At 37.0% G+C, this 13,449-nt stretch overlaps 1 long non-coding RNA gene across 1 annotated transcript in view; it reads left to right on the top strand.

Annotated features, from left to right (window-relative positions):
• Positions 1–13,449, top strand: part of LOC106041018 (uncharacterized) — a 271,322-nt gene that overhangs the window by 154,574 nt on the left and 103,299 nt on the right. The gene's annotated exons all lie outside the window — the stretch shown is intronic.

Below are 13,449 nucleotides of genomic sequence, written 5' to 3'. Positions count from 1 at the left end.
TGGGCCAGTTTTTTGTGCTGGGATGCTGCGCATGTGACCTTAGCACCTCCGCTGTGCCATCCTCACTTCTTTTGTTCATTAGTGAATCTCCTGTACAATATTCCTGCTTCCTGGAGGAGCCCCAATCCCAGGCCTTCAGAAAGAGAGTGAGCATGCCAATGCATTGCCCAGGTGCCACTGTTTTATTAGGTGAGTGCCTCTCTCCTTCCCATCAGTGCTGCTCTCCCTGCCAGGCTTCGAGTGCCGCCACCCTGTCTCTTCATCCGGACGGGGCTGCCAGGAGCCACTTACGCTCCTGTCCCTTGCTGAGAGTTGAACTCTCTCCAGGTCCCTTGATTTCTCCCCCCTCACCCCCTCCTCCTCGCTCTTCCAGGCTGATTTTTTTTTTTTTTTCCCTCCCCTCTCTTTGGTCTCCGTTTCTCAGCGTTGTGATCGTCAAGGTGGGTTGGGGTGAGGCAACAGCACTGAAATGCCAAAATATTTCTGCTGACATGGGGAAAGTGAACATACTCAGGACACTGAGATAATGCAAAAGTTGTTTGTTTCCTTAATTAAAACTGAAATTTCCCTGAAAAAAGCAGAGTGCCTTCAGGGCTCACAAAAACTCTGTTTGCTCCATTTTGTTGTGGCTGCTACTAGCACTCGTGGCTTTTCTATGAATCTGAGCCATGACATTTGCCTAAAAAAAGAATAATCTGCCCACTAGAGTGAAATTAAAAGAAACTGATAATAATAAGAATTACCATTAGTTGCAACTGTGCAAATATGGTATTATTTCATGGAGTGTGGCTCCACATTTTGCAGGGGAGCTGAGAAGGAATCAGATAACTCCTCTTCAGACAGCTAAGAGGACAATTAAAAAGTAGTGATAATCTGAAAGATAGTAAATAATCAGCCTGGAGGTATTAATGAGTCCCTACCCTTTACTAATATCATGAGAGTCCTGGCATCAGTTTATAGCAATTCAGGTTGACTTCAGGAATATTTTCTGCTGTGTTTTATTAGGCTGAGCTTGGTCCAGTGGTTAAACAAAGAAAACACAGTAATAAATTATCTAGACTATACCTGGGCTTACAAGAGGCCACAGTAAGCTTTCACAGCTTGGTATTTTTTTCATGTAATTTCTAATTTATTTTGTACTTTAAAAGTTTGTTTTGGCTGGGATTGAAATTTAATTTGTTCTTCAAAGAAACATAACAATGGAAATACAAAGAGGGAGCTTTTGTTCTCTCCCTAGGAGTTCTGAAAGGTAATAATTATGAAATGATAAGATTCTAAATGAAAATGTCATTTGCAAAGGTTGAGGTTGAAAACAGCACAGACCTATGTAAAGCGAGAAAAGTCACATTTGATTCGTGAATATAAATACAACCAGAATGATTTAATTTTAAATCATCTGATGATTTATTGTATAAATATTTTATAATTTTGAAAGGAAATTCTTCAAAGCATGGATGTCTGTGAGAACACAATACAGCTTTGGAAAAACAGTACTCTTGTATTATTAATAATAATAGTAATAGTAGAAAGATTAATAAAATATCATAAACATAGACTAGAAGAATAGTTATTTGTATAGATTCTAACAACTTGTATTCAACAATACTTTAAATCAGATGTAGGAGTAAAGTTTTAAATTGTCTTTGCACTCTGTATTGTTACAGTGATCAGCATATCAATGGCCCCAGCTCTCCAGCTTTTTTCTCCTACTCAACATGAGCATTATGCCTCAAGGCTTAAAACAAATATATTCCTTCAAATTTAGCTTTTCACACTGTGTTTCCTGATCTATCTGCAGAAATTTAACCCCTTCCAGTTTGTCTGCTACCTACCTGTTTTTTCTTGGTTTTATTCATGAACCTATGTGTTTCTGCAGAAGTGGATTCCTGGATATTTAGAAAATGTGTCTCCTGTACATCTTAATCAGAAAAACTCTCATTGTTTGCTTAAGCAATATATTTTGATGGAGATTTCCCATGATATGTCAGATTCTCGCCTAAAATGAGGCACATATTTTACAATGAAAACATTGGATCAGCCTTCGAGTTAGTATAAAGTGATTATTACTGCTCAAGAGAAGGACCTGATAATGTTCATGGTGAAGTCAATGGTAAAGGAGGGTGAAGTGACTGGGGATGACCATTGATGTCTGATCTGAAAAGAAGAGCATAGTCTGATTAGACAGTTCCCATTGTTCCCTCTTGAAGTGGGGTGTTAAACCCATTGAATACTTTGTGAGGGCTGAATAATCACTGCAAAAACTCCAGTTATTTTATTTACTGAGGACAACACACAAGTGAAATCTAGGCACATCTTTGCCAGTCCGTCACTTCCCAAGCTGGGGACAGTCAGCAGAGGCACACCCTTTTCCTTTGAGCTGTTTTTTAAACTCTTGCGCTGATATATTTATGCATATTTATTTTTGTGGCCTATGTGGTTCATACCAATATCTCCTACTGTCCTGCAGTTATAGTGCTTCCACACAGGTATTACGTGGTGAAGTTTCAAGAGGGGGTATGTTACTCAGGGATGTGAAGTCACATGTAAAGGAGGAAAAGATGTGGTGGTCTGCATTTCATTGCTGACAAAACCTTCTTTGCACTGATGGCTATCTGCATCTCATTTCAATTTTCCCTTTGAAAGAGATCAGACAAAATTATGAACCCCTCATTTGCTTTACTTGCTCTGAAGTCAGGGGATAGCTGGCTATTCAGTTCTCCTCCCAGTGCTGCAGCCTTTTTGGTTGACATGCATTCTTCCTGAACTGTTTCTGAGGTTTTGGAAGATCTGCCTCACATTTAAAGCTGCTTAATCAGTACCCAAAGTTAGATGTCATGGGGTGCTAATTTTAAGTGAGCAAAGAAAGATTCAGGTTCTGTTCCTGAGTTGGCTGAAAAAGGTATCCAAAGATAGATTTCCAGTTGGAATGTCATTAGTTCTGAAACCAGAACAAATCATTCATTTGCTCATCAGCTTTTATTTATTTATTTATTTCCTTATCCTGAAGGATAAGAAACTATTACAGAAAATACCCAAGTTTCGTCACTCTACTAATTGGAAGTTAGAGTTTTAAATAAGTTGTGCTGTGGGATCCTGGCTGTTGCACCCTAATTTCAGCCATGGTGTGTGATATGACTCTCATGGAAGTGAATGAAAACACTTTTGAACACCAGAATTAGATCTGACCCTACAGTATTTTCAGACAGTGTTGCTATAATAAACAAAAGGCAACACAGGTATTCATCTGGATAATCAAATAAAAACGCTTTAACAGCATTCATCCTTTTTTGTGTTCACTTCTTAAAAATACTATAAAATGTATTTGCTGGAAGGTTATGTCATTGAAACTATTTTAAGAATACATATTCATCAAAAGAAATAATTTTGTAAAATTTGTATTGGATACCCACTTTTTGAATGTTTTCCGATCCAACCTCACTACTGAAATACTCTGTACTATGACAGCGTCCAGTGGCTGTCATGAAAAAGGTATTGGATTTACAGAGAACCAACCACAAGTGACCACTGGTATGAACTACAAATTTAGAAAACAAAAAGGTTAATATTCAAGTTTCATTTTGCTTTCTCTTTCAGCTTTTTAAACTGCTTTTAGTCTCAGTTATTAGTTCATGGATCATCTCTATCTTTTCACCATAAAGAGGATAATCTCTCTGTTTGAACACAGATCAAAATATAGCCAATGCACAACTAGGAAAGCTTTTTTTTTTGGTTAAAATTGTGACATACCCTATATTTCTGTCATTCCAAGTTTGAATTTAAAAATACAAAAGAAAAGCTACACAGCTTCTAGTTCTGTTTCATGTACTTTAGATCATTACTTGTATCAGTTAGCAGCAGGTTAATGATCGTTTAACTCATTAAAGCAAAGTGTTGTGCAGCATGTACACATATTTTGGTGCCATCGTTTCCTTTTAAAATGAAGGCTAATGGTAGCATTTGTGAACACACAATTCTCTTGCAATTTGAAGAATGGGATGTAGAAAATACTTGCAAAACTTTTTTATGTGCCCAGGTGTCGGTCTCCCAGAAAAATAATCAGCACGATCATTTGAACCCAGAAGAAAAATGTTAGAGTAGACAGAAATTCTTACCTGATTTTTCTTTTATTTCTTATAAGAGAATAAAATCAAGAAAACTTCTGTAGGTCAGTAGGAGAATTTCTTATTGACATCACTGCATTTTACAGCAGATTATAGAAGTGGAAGTTTTTATGTAGGCTGCAGGAAATATTGCCGTGAGGAAAAGAATGACTTTGAATTCAGATGTAGTGATGTTAACTCCTAAGTATCTGGCATGTTTAAATAACTCAATAAACCTATTTCTACATGTGAAGAGTAAATAATTATTAGGAAAAAAAGTCTTTACAAGGGAAGATGCTAAAACAAACATATAGGTATTGTATTTTTACACTGTTCTTAAAACAAGCCCAAGGCATTCTCCCACACTTTTTTTTTCAACATTATCTCCACCTGTAATAATAAAACTTGTCTTCCAATTACTGTGCTTTCTATTATCTCATGTCTGTATCTAATTTATTTGCTCTCCAGCCTTACTTTTCCTGTGTTAAAGGGCTCTTTCTTTTCTTAAAAATGCTGTCCAAAATTGTGATTTAGTAGGTGGACATCTTCCTACCCCCCCAAATTTTATTTTCCTGCTTGGGGAAAAAAAAAAAAAGATATGTTACAAAACATTTCAGAACAGGAATTGTATTTAAATAATGTAGTTTTAAATTCATATACATTGTAAGATAAAATTGCTACTTTAGAAATATGCAATCGTGAAAACCCAAAGACTAGAATAAGTTTTAATGACCCTTTGGTCATTAATGTATGTATGTAGAATGTAAAATAACATAATTTTAGTGTGTATGTTCTCAAATGTAACTGCTCCAACAGTTAAACTCATGTATATATATATATATATAAAATCAGGATAATAGTTTGCACATATAAGAATATCAATTTGTCAAATTGGACAAATCCATTTTTTTGTGCCAGAGTTATATGTTTTTCTTGCATGTGTCTGTTCATTATATAGAGTTAAAAGTAAAGATTCATAACTAGCAGGAGATCATAGGCTTCAATATGTTCCTTTGGTACAAAGCTTACTGCTGGTCTTGCTTTAAGACCTTTGTGGTGTTACAGCCAGATGCAATATTCGTTCCTTGAAGTTCATGTCAATGGGAGCCTTTCCATTGTTTTCCATGGATATTGGAGCAAGCCCTTATTATTCTTCTAAGGCACGGTCTCCTTTGTTGTGATCCAAAACCCATGTGATTATCAGGACAGAAGAGATAGTATATGTGAGTGAGTGATTTATGCTTTGCTTGTTTCTGTTGTCTACAGAACATGGATTTGTTACAAGATGAACTCTGATTTCAGGAAATTACCCACATTGTCAGCAAATTTGCTTGTCCTTCTTTAGTATTATGAACAGCCCATTTTTCATGTTTTTTGAAATATTTTAATGCAGGACTTTGATATATTATTACCACATGGTCATATCACAATAAACTTTCCACTGCACACATACAGACTTGAAGATTCTTAACAAAATAGTATCAAAGGAGCAATACCCTTGGGTCCCTGCAGAGATCCAAAGGAAAAGCTCTCCCTAGAGCTGGCTCAGTTTTACTTTTCCCATAGATAATTACAGCACACAGGAGTCAGAGGTTCCAGTCTCAAATTTACCCTGAAGAATGAAGAATTTTGGGAAAAGCAACATACAGGGCGGGTAGGCAGAGAGAGAAATATTCAGAAGAGGAAGTGCCAATCTGTGTAAGAGTAGTAAAGCAAATAATGCCATAAAAAAAAAAAAATCAAAACTGTCTGTGTCCCTTTATCTAAAAGCAACACGTATTAACATCACAGGGAGTTTTGTGTATTCAGCACATAAAACCCAGATTTGTTGCATCAAAGCATGAAAACACACACTAGAGAATCTGCATTTAGGATCTACTTTACTTTGTGGAACTTCTTTTTATTACCTGAAGGGGAATTATGAACCTATCCTTGAGAAGAAAGCAGGGGTGTATAAATTCCATTGTCAAAAGGAATGGAGATTTACCTTTCCTACATGTCTGGCCTAAGCAGGAAGAAGTAGAAGGAGGACTGGTAACATTTTTCTACAAGTAGAGGAGTTAGTTTTGAGCCAAATAAGATATCCAGGTGTATAATTATAAAAAAAAAAAAAAAAAAAAAAAAAGGAAAAAAAATAGTGGTTTTCTGAGTTGATTTGAATCAAAGCTGAGAGCAGAGTTATGTTAAGAGCTAAGGGCTTTGTTTTCTGTTATTAGCTACAGGAAAGCCTAGCATGTTCGTGTGAACTTATTTTTCCTTTCTATCCAATCAAGGTATCAGCCTAAGGATCTAAAAGCAAACAATCAAAAAAGCCAATATGTTGTATCAACCTTGAAATTCCTCTCTTTGAGGCTAGTGAAAGAGGGGCCCTGCAGGGCTGTTAGGAGAGATTATCCTTGGAGATGTTCCAAAGCCAGTTGCAGGAGGCCCCGAGTGACCAACTCTGAGGTTGGCCCTTCTTTGAGGAGGGTTTGGACCAGATGACTGCAGAGATGCCCCCCAAGATTAATTTTTCTGTAATTCCATAATAAAATGCACAATGCCAAACCTAGGCTGAAGTTTGTGATGGTCTTTCCCAGCACTTAGTGACTTCAAGCAAGTAGTCACAAAAGTATTAGACAAAAATATCACTCATATCTTCGCTTTTCAAAAGAAAGGACAAAAGGAGACATAATTATCAGTTGTAAATTAACCTGATGTTATAAATTAACTTTATATTAAAGCCTTTTGCTCTCTGTTCTGACTCTTTATAAACACCATAAAATACTGAAGAGCAGCAGAAAATCACTGAGGCAAAAGAAATTGCCACGATATGAAAGGGTGAAAATATCACTGCAGTCAAAGAGGATCCCACTGTCTCCCATAGCCTGCAGTCTCCAGGTTTACAAAAGCTTCTGAGAAGACTGGCTGTGAAGCAATCCTGCTTATTGGCACTCTGTTGCAAAGGTATTCCTCATTTCTCCAGACCTGGTGATGTCTCCCAAGAGCATCTGATCTTTTGGAGCTATGATCGGTTTCTGTGTGAGCCAGTTTCAAACCCCACCAGTACTCCTGCCAGGGTCTGTATCCAAGTGGGCAAAAAGAATGTCTTTTCCAGTTTTGTTAAAGATGGAGAATTATTCCACTGACTTTAAGTGATGAAGTTACAGGAATAGCTCTGATTTTTTGATTGAGGTGCATTTCATTTTATATTCCTCTCATTCTTTCTGAATGCACAAGCTTCCCTTTCTGCACCCAAGACTGCTCCTGGAAACTAATTGCAAGGTTCCCACTTGCATGAAAAACCTGTATCTATAATCCTTTTAACCACATTTTTGGTCCGTATAACTTCCCGTGTCTTAAGTTTTTCCATTCGGGAGAAACCAAAGGATCAATTTGGCAATTATTATTTCCTCATAACTACAAAGCCTCCTCCGCCACATCTCTCAGTCTCATTTGTAATGGGGATAAGTTCAAATGAGCTCACTGCGTTAATATTTTTAGACCTGATCTGCATATTTTCCTGTTTCTTTGGTGATATGAAGTAAAATTTGCTTTGCCACAATCAAACAGGTCTCTTCTTTTCCTGCATTCATTTATTAGTAGACAGAGTATTTATTTTGAAACATCATGAAAAAGTTGCGTGGGTTCCCAGGTCAACTGACATTGCTGTTATAGCTCTGTAACCTGGCATAAGGTTAAGCTATAGAACATGAGGAGGGAAAAAAATATTGTTTATAGCCACCCAGACAGAACCGACATGTTCTTCTTGCTTATTGCTATCACTTTCACTTGCAAATGGACATCTCACTCAAGGAACATTTCTTGGGAAGTTCTGGATATTTTTCCTCCAGGTTGTGAATGGAAGCGTCCTCCTCTCCTTGGTTTCTTGGGGCTCCTGGTTCTGTTTCTTACAAGCAAAAGTGTGGGCAGTTGGTAAGAACAGTGTTGAGTTTGGTTGTGGAACAGGGGAAGGTTCAGGGAAGCAGGCCACAGTGCTTTATGTGAATCAGTCAAGCTCAAGAACTCCATTAGGCTAAAATTTGTACCCATCATAAGCATTGTTACCCTGCCTTCTCCCTGGGAGCCAGCCTGCTGCTTTCTGCAAGCAAGGACAACTTAGGCAGAGGCTTTAGACCCTTTTCTTAATAATTCCCCCTTTGAATCTTTATTACAGGCTTGGTACTCTACCTTTATTTGCATTGAGCTGCCTTTGCCATCTATTTGCTACTTAAAAGATCTAAATCTTCCTGTGTGATGCCAGAGTTGTTGATCCTGCTGCATGGATTAGCTGTTTAAAAGTGTGTTCTTGGCTGTGCAGGTTCGCGTATCATATCCATTTCTCCAACGTTAGAAACACCACCCATTGACAGCAGGCCTCATCAACAAGTACAGTCAGAAAATGGCCAGGAATGTCAAATATTTATCCCTTTTAAAAAATTTAATATGTTCTCCTGGGGCCTGATTACAGAATTTTTTAATGCTTACAAATTTCTTCAGTGCAACAGTACTAGTTTGTTTCCAAGGAAACAAATGTACTTATACTGCACTGCACACATTCTTAATCATTAAATTCTATAATCTCCCTGGCTCGTTCTTTCTTTTTCTCTCTCTCCCCCTCCCTCTTTGAATGGGTAACTTCTAAAAATTGTGGGTTTTTTTTTTTTGTTGTTGTTTGTTTGTTTTACTAGAGTCCCCTGATACAATTTAACTGTAGGTAAATTTTCAAATATGTTCCCAACAAAGGATTGTTTCAAATTACTGAAAAAAAAAAATCCCTAATTGTTGAGAGCTTTCATGAAATCATCTTAATCAAGATAAATATGTATTCTTTATTCTTCTACTATTTAATGTGCAAATTTAGTTTTATGAAGCAGATCTTTAGTGTGGCTTTATGCAAAATGTCTGGCTATGAGTGATATTTAAAAATCAGTCCTAAAAGTACTTTTTTTAATTCATGCTTTGCAGATTATATTTGTTTATACACCACAGATTCTGTGGAGGAAAATGTACGAAAGTACGTAATGTAGAAGTACATTACAGATACACATATTTACATATAAGATACCGTCTGAATTTTTCATTCAAAATATACTAAATATTAACTGAGAACTAATAGGAGCTCACTAGAGGGATGACACATTTTTAAAGTGACATTTTAGCATTCAAACCATTCATATTCTTCAATGTGAATGTAATTTTTATCTAAATGATTTCAGAGGAAAATTGATTCATTTGACTATAGTGCTCCTAAGACCAGTGGGAAGCTCATCATCTTAATATTGAATCTGTAAATCCTTTCCACTAGGGATGATTAACAGCTTTGTCAAGTGTTTATTTTACTTTAAGAAGAATATGTAATTTCCTGGCATAACTCAGACAGATTTCAGTCTATTTCTTCTTTTGCATGTCACATTCATGCTGTAGGTTAGCATGATCTAGCCTACCTCTATTAGACTTCTATTTTGAGCAGTAAAAGGATAGCCTAATAAGTTTTCATAGTTTAATGAGCATACATCAGTTTGCCCTATGATTCATTTATACTTGATAAATAAAAAACCCTCAGCAGTCCTGATAAGAAGTAATAACGGGGAATTACTTCCAGATGGCACTTTTGCTATACTACACGTGTGGTCTGAGCTACCCATGGGATATAAACCTTGTATTAGCACAGTGATGTGCTGCTCACATGACTGCTATCTGGGAAGCGGTGGTGAACCCTTCCCTGTGGCAGGACAAGGACAGGCAGTAGGGTTACATGGAAGTCTTTAGCTGTGCAGTGACATTTACATGCCCAGCTCTGCACGCGGATTCCAGGGGCAAGCATAAACAAAAGCTAATGAGAGACAATGTCCTATATGCAGCCCTATTGTTGTGGTTTAATTAAGAAGCCTTGGTTGGCCGATCTGATCATCTACAGATTCTTAATCATATACCATGTCAGGTGATAAAAGGTTATTGAAACATGCATGTCCCTTAAAAAAAAAAAAAAAAAGTATACATTCTGATTCATAATTTTTCATATCTAACGAGTTAAGACACCAAGCTCTAATAACTTTTTGGGGCTTTCACTTGCAACCTTTTCCTCCTTTAGCTGCTCATATAAAATATATATCTGCATTTTGGCCACAATTTCAATGCTGAGTAAGATACTATATAACAAAGGGAGTGAGAAAAATGTGTATCAAGAGATTCCTATAAAGGTTTCCAAATAGAAAGGGGAAAACTGTATCCTTGTGCTGCTATTTCTCCAGAGAAATCTCTCTCTCTCCTTTTTTTTTTTTTTTTTTTGGGGGTGGGGTGGGGGGGTGAAGTGTGCATGAACATTTTAACTTTATAGTGGCCAGTAATGAGCTGTGTATGGTTTGAACCTTCTTCTGTAGATCAGTGGAGTAACAAACTTCTGGGGGAGGAAAAACAAAAAAAAAAGTTTGCTTGAATCTATAGGTTGCTCTTCCAAGATGAGACTAATTACAGCCAAACCCAATGGTGAATGCTTCTTCTTTAAAAATAACTGCTGTGAGGATGATTGCCTTCAAAACAGGAGTGACATAAATCTATTCTGTTTCTGAAATGGTATCATCAAGTTTTGTTTGGTTTTGGTGTTTTTGCAGCAAGTGCTCTGTGCTCCTTTCTCTCCAATTTCCTGGTCAAAGTCTAAAATAGAAATTGCAGATTAGAAAATCCTTTGAGAATGGGGTTCAGCAAGTGAAACTGTTTGAAGGTAAGTTTCATACTAGTTTGACTGAATTTAATGAGCCATTGTTAGGAACCAAGCAAGCAAGTATTCTAGTGAGGCAGGAGGTATACACAAGCTGTCTTTTTAAGAAACCATTGTAAATCTGATAACAAAGAGAGCCTGACTTTCTCATTGAATTACCATGTTGACAAAAAGTATACTGCATGCACTGATAGCAAATGAGATACATTTTGCTAGTAAAGAAAATTAGACCTTAAATTTAACTCTATCAATCCTAATGTCTAGGGCAAGGGAAAAGCTAGAGTCATGCTGAAAAGCAAGCTGTTGCATCGGTGCAGAGTGAAGCACAGGCTGTGTGTAAGCCCTTGTTCTGAAAGAGAACATTTTGTGCAACTTTGCTCTGCGATTAACAAATGTATTTTAACAGAAACTAAAAAGCACGGGGGAAAGAAAAATGTGTAGCAAGCTGTGTCTTTAAGCAGTAGGGATTAAACAATTCACTTTGTTACCTAGGAGGCATCAAGGTAAAGGTCTCCGGTTCTGAGGGGCTGTGCTCACTCAGTGCTCACTAACCCTGGGCTGCCTGCTCGAAACGTGTATCTTTTCTTTAGCCTGAAAAGGGTTTTTTAATATTTAAAATTATTAGTTTATAGTATCCATGTAATTTCTTCAGCCATAGGGCTTTAATTTCTTTGATGTGCATCTCTGTTCCAGCTGGTACTCCTACCACTCCTGCTGTCTCTTAGCCCTAAGTAAGGTTTCTCTCTTTGTTAAAGCTGGTGCCACTGATTTGTCTCCAGCTCTGAGAAGGGCTTTTATCCATTTTAAAAGTGATGCTGCTGAGACAGCTTTCCTTTGCCCTGAGAATAAGATTTTTTATTCTTTTTTTTTTCTTTTACTCTTTTTTTAAGAAGTGTCTTTATGGAGATGTGTATTTCTCTCTGCCTGTCTATGGGTTCCCTTCACACTGTGTTCACTCCCAGCTAAAACGTTTGGGGGAAAACAGAAAATTTCCCCTCCTTTGGGGAGTGTGTCTGTCCTCACCTCTCTGGTGGTCACATGTATTGTAAACCTAAAGAGCACCTGAGCTGCACTGGGGTAGAAGATAAGAACAGAGAGTTTTCTCATTCAGGGTATTTTGTCAGGGAAGATCGTCCTGGATCTTTCACTTAAACTATTCCAACTATGTTTCCTCTGTACATGTACTCGAGCCAACAATTTCCTAGTGAATCTGGCTCATAATTTGTTATTTAAAATAAATGCGTTGAGTTTATGCATTAGTGGCTTCTTGGGCTTGCCTTCCTGGACTGCCTCCATTGTCCCCTTTTTAATAGTTATACTTGGTACAATAGTTATACTTGGTTATACTTTAATAGTTACACTTGGTACTTTACCATTTTTTTGAATTGCATATAAAAAGTAAGAAATACGCAGGTAGCTAAAGACATCTTTTGAATTCATCTGCTCTAGGTTGGTGACTTGGGTTGTTGGAGCAGAAACATTTATTTGTTGTAGCACCTTTTAGGTAGATATGCCCCAGAGCACTTCATTTTAATCTTAATAATAAAAAATAACATATATCAGGCACCTGTAAACTAATAAAATACAATAGAGTTAGATGAAAAGATCCTATAAAAAGACTGCAGATAACTCTTAAAAATAGATTCTTAGTATGGGAGTGCTGTACAGGAAACCTCAGAGGCTGGAGACTGAAGAGAAGCTTTCTCACATGATCATGTAATACCTGCAGTAAATCGGGATCTGTTGCGTAAAAATAGTTTACTTACTAATTAAAAAATAGCAAGTCATTCCATCAAAGGCAGAATTCACTTGTAACTTGCTATAACCAAAGGTCCTGCTGCCATCTACACTCTGAGAGTTTCAGCTTTTTAACAGTTTTCTGTTTTGGAGTCAGTCAGAATTATGAATGATCTGGAATATCTTATATTGCCTGCAGACTAGACAAAATACTGTTATGCAGGCCAGCAAATAAACCTTTACACTAATCAAATGCTCTGCTGAATAAAATATGAGCAAGTTATTTTGCATAATAAATAGCAAGCCAAAATATAAATTGAACAGTAGTTCTGATAAATAAATAAGATCATCTAAAGCCTGTTTTCAGAAACAAAAAATTATAACTCCATCAGTTAAATACATGTGTGTGTGTGTGTGTGCATGTGTGTTTTAGTGCTTGTAAAAGGAGAGGTGAACAGGTGCCAACATCTGATTATTTTTTCTGTGCCTTTTTGGTATCTCTCTCTGTTTGCATCTTTGAGAGTTATACTAGAGAAACAAGAATCTTTGACACGGTATTTTTCTTTCTTTTCTTTTCTGGTATTTTGCTGCAAATGGAACAAGATGGGGTTTTTGCTTTTGTTTTCAACTAGGAATTGGTATCTCTACTGCCTTTATAGCATGAGAAATTTGGGAAGCTTTTCAGTGCTGTTAATACAGAATGAACCAGTAAAGAAACCCTTGCTTTACCTTGCAAAGTCAAAAGCTTGCTTTCAGTTTCTACTTTCCCCAAAGAAAACAGATCCTCATATAAAAACAGTTAAACTATTTCGTTTATGGCTGCTGAGAGTCCATCTTGTGTGTCTGCGTGCAGGCAAATGAAGAGATGGTAGGGTGGCTGGCGGCTGCCAGGTTTCAGCACTTTGGGGAAGT

This window comes from Anser cygnoides, chromosome 6, assembly GCF_040182565.1.
Source record: "Anser cygnoides isolate HZ-2024a breed goose chromosome 6, Taihu_goose_T2T_genome, whole genome shotgun sequence".
NCBI classification, from domain to species: Eukaryota; Metazoa; Chordata; class Aves; order Anseriformes; family Anatidae; genus Anser; species Anser cygnoides.
Note: the sequence above shows the minus strand (reverse complement) of the source record. Positions and strands in the feature narration are given on the sequence as shown.